Below are 4,256 nucleotides of genomic sequence, written 5' to 3'. Positions count from 1 at the left end.
GGTGAGATGAGAGAACAGAAAAGTTGCTTGTGTGCGTGTGGAAGAGAGTGTGTGGCTATGTGTGACTCTGTGTGCATGTGTGAGAGTGTGTGCAGTATGTGTATGAGGAGTGTGCATGCATGCGCATGTGTGTACACATATTCCATGAGTAACAGTTATTCAGTCTGACTCTCCCTGTGGGAAACCAAGAGCTTTGCCTTGTTTAAAGAAGGTCATATCAGCAGCCCCTTGAGTGTCATTCCTGGATCCTGCTCTGGGTTGTGTATTCATTTTCTGAGGCTGCTATAATAAATTACCAAAGCAGGATGGCTTAAAACAATAGAAATGTATTCTCTAGCCATCCTGGAGGCCAGAAGTCCTGGATCGAGGTGTCGTCAGGTCCACGCTCCCTCCCAGTTGTCTAGGAGAGAGTCCTTCCTGCCTCTCCCAGTGTCTGGTGGCTCTAGGCATTCGCTGGCAGGTGACAGCATCACTCTATCTTCTTGTCTTCACGCGGCCTCCCCTCTTGTGTGTGTGGGCGCTTCCTCTGCATCACTCATGACCACCCATCATTGGGTTTAGTGCCTCCATTGCCTGTGGCCCCTTCCCCCAGCTGGCCCATCCCTGATCAGCCCCGATGGGGGCAGGCCGGCCAGCCAACCTCCCACCATCTCCTCCCCATGACAGTCCTAGCCCCAATCCAGCAACTGGGGCCAGGCCAGGTTGGACCCCACCCGTGCACAAATTCATGCACTGGACCTCTAGTTAGGTAATATTTGCGAGTTCCAGGAACTTGGATATGGACACAGCTTTATGGGACCACCGTTAAGCCCACTGCAGGATGGAGTGGGGGATGAACCACTGGTCAGATCCCTAGTGGGCAGGAAACTGCTGAGTTCTCATTGCCTGAATTTATTGGGTATCCCAGAAGTCAATGGCAATTTCTCATTCCAGGAATTTGGCAATAAAGTGCCTCAAACCTAAATTCCTCTTATAAGTGGATGGAATTGTGTGCACATTCAGTGTATAGTTTACTTTTTTTGTTTTAGATTACTTTTCCAAACCACACCCGTAAGGAGGAATCCTGTCTCAGGTTTGCTGGGAGCTATTTGTTGCTGTTTGGTGGAAGCCCTTCATCCAAGCCTGTCCAGCAGACCTGCCACGAACCCAGTCTGAGCTGTGCTTCCCAGAGTGCAGCCCCAAAACCCAGGCACCAGGGTGACCCCAACACTGTGACCCTGTCAATTCCCAGCCTCTCTCAGATCAGAACTTCTGGGGAGGGAGTCCCAGGAACCAGGGCTTGTAACAAACTCCCCTGGTGATTTTTATTAAAAGAAACAGTAAGAACTGCCAGGTCTTCTCTTGACCTCCATCCTGAAGGAAGCTGAGGCTATAGGTCAGCTCACTGGACAGGGAGTAGCCACTGTTTCTACTAGCGTGGGACCAGCCTCAGGCATCCAGTCATAAATCACATGTGAGGACTTTATTGCCTTTGCATCTCTTTGTTGCTAGTCTGTCTGGAACACCCACACTGCTTATCTCCCTGTTCAGCCGAGAAAGGGAGCAGGCCTCCAGGGGTGAGCCCAGAGGGGACAGCATTCTCTGGCTTTCCTTCCTGGTATGTGATAGTGCTTTTCAATTTCAGGCTGCGATACTAAATTCCCCTTTTAACATAATGTATTACACAAATAAGTCAGCTTAAAGGAAAACATTATGAAAATAAAAATGCAAACAGTAAGCTGAGAAAGGTGGCAGTGGATGAAAACACTTACCCGTTAGTCAGGATTCTCCAGAGAAACAGAAATACACACACACATGCACATACACTTACACACATACATATACATGTACACACACATATATAGAAAGAGCTTTATTATATGGAATTGGCTCATGTGATTATGGAAACTGAGAAGTCCCAAGACCTACAGGTGACAAGTGAGAGACCCAGGCTGGCCGATGGGGTAGTTCCAGTCCACAGCCAGCAGGCTCAAGACCCAGGAGAGTCAACTTTCAGTTGACGTTGGAAGTCAGAAGACTGATGCTCCAGTCCAAGAGTTCCCTCTTACTCAGCTTTCTTTTTCTATTCGGGTCTTTATGATTGGCTGAGGCCCACCCACACTGGGAAGGCCATCTGCTTTATTCAGTCTCCTATTCAAACATTAGTCTCAACCAGAAATACCCTCCAAACACACTCGGAATAATGTCTGAGCACCCTGTGGCTCAGTCGAGTTGACACACAAAATTCACCTTCACACTGGCCAACACAACACAAGCAATTAAGAGTAAGTGTTATGTGTGTGTGCATCTGCACCTTGAGAAAGCAGCTCTTTGGCCCCCAGGACTCACTCAGCAAGAGTTAATTCTCAGGTTGACCAGATGGTCAGATTGGAGTATTCATGAACTTTCTGGCCAGGACACCCTGGTTTAAGAAGGTAACTAACACCTTTGTTTGGACTCACTCCACAGTCGCTCCCACTAAGCAGGTGAACTCACCAGACCAAACTCCCTCCTCCAGCTCTACCTTTCTGGCTCATACCCACCACAGCTGGGGGACAGGCTTCTCGTGGAAAGAAAGCACTTTGAAATTCAAGTGTGAATGTGGGACAGAATGGTCATTATAACTCTCTCCCTCCATAGAGCTAGTATGCTTCAAGGTAAAATATTGAAATACAAAGTCACTACAAGTGTTAACACAGAGATTTGAGGATGTTTTTTAATAGGATGCACACTTTCCAAAAATAAGTAGCTTGGAGTAATGGCCTTAAGATATTACTCTATTCCTATTAAATCTGATTATTGCTCAAACCCTTTGCAATTGTTTTTCCATTCATTTAGCAAATATTCATTGAGTAACTACTATAAACCAAGAAAATCAAGCCTAGAGTGACCATTAAGAATTGTGAAGAGTATAAACCTTGCAAAACCCAAATCTAATCCTCTCTCCAAACCTTTGACTTCTCCCCCTTGCTGCTCAGGAAACAGCCAAACTCCCTCGTGGCCTCTGGCCCCTATGAGGCCTTTAGGCTCCCCCTCCTCTGTTGCCCGACCAGGGGCCCTCACCCACCTGCCCCACCACCTGCCCCAGCCACACTGTTCCTTGTTCCAGAGCTGGGACTGTCAGCCTCTTGTATAAAGGGCCCACAGTGAACATTTTAGGTTCAATGGCCTATAGGATCTGTCATAACTATTCAACTCTGTTATTATAACACTGAAACAACCACAAAAGACAGTACATAAGCATGTGGGTGTAGCTGCATTCCAAAAAACTTTACTGACAAAACAGAGTGGGCAGATTGGGCCCACATGGCACTTGGCTGGCCCTGCCCTCTAACTCAGCCTGGTGCACACTCCTGCTGCGGCTGGCGTGGCCTCTTTCTTCTCACCCAGTTAATTTCACTTTTCCTTTAAGTGTCAGAAAACACCCTTTCCAGGAAACTCCTCCCTGGCTCTTCAGAGGAGATTCTGCCCTTCAGAGCAGTTACCATAATTATAATTAAAGTGTATGCATGCACACATGAGTGTGAGATGATCCAACATCTGCCTTTCCATGAGTCACGGGGCAGCCTGCTTTGCTCACCACAATATTCCCAGTGTGGCACTTGCTGGAGGCCCAGTGAGTGTCTGTCAAACAAATCAATCACTGAGTGGTAGACAAGTGGATGTGCAAGCTAGGAAGACTTTGCATCCTTGATCTTCCCAGCTCCCCTCGCCAGGCAAGGCAATTGGATCAATGCTTTGTTTTCTTTTCTTCTGATGTTTTTCCCTAGAAAGTGTGTGGGCAGCTTTTTCCAAGTTTACCTTCCGCTTACCAGCTCTGAGACCCGGGGTGAGATCATTTCTGACTGGGGAACCAGGAAATAGGTTCACATGAGCAAGGGCATCAGCAGAACAAAATAATCAGAGAGGAGGGAGGCCAGAGGGTGGCGTTTCCCTGGAGACAGGTGGGCCAAGTGGTTGGGCATTTCAGAGGAAAACAGGTGGCAGGGAGAGGTGCGACCCAACTCTCGGACCCATCATTTTATGGAACAGACAGGTCCTTGGACCTCATCTGTCGGCTCTACAGATTGAGACCTTCTCCTTAATACGCAGCTCAGAGAACCTCAACTGAAGTGTTGTTGGGAGCTGAGAGCCCAGTAAGGATGGAGGAGGACTGAGGTCACTGTAAAGCCCAGTGTAGGATACAAATGTCCCTCGGGATTGCTGTCTTCTCGAGACTGCCAAGGCCACTCCTTGGAAAATGTCTGCTCCCTTGATTCCCTGCAGATACACCAGCA

Source organism: Myotis davidii, unplaced genomic scaffold, assembly GCF_000327345.1.
Source record: "Myotis davidii unplaced genomic scaffold, ASM32734v1 scaffold370, whole genome shotgun sequence".
In the NCBI taxonomy this organism is placed as follows: domain Eukaryota; kingdom Metazoa; phylum Chordata; class Mammalia; order Chiroptera; family Vespertilionidae; genus Myotis; species Myotis davidii.
Note: the sequence above shows the minus strand (reverse complement) of the source record.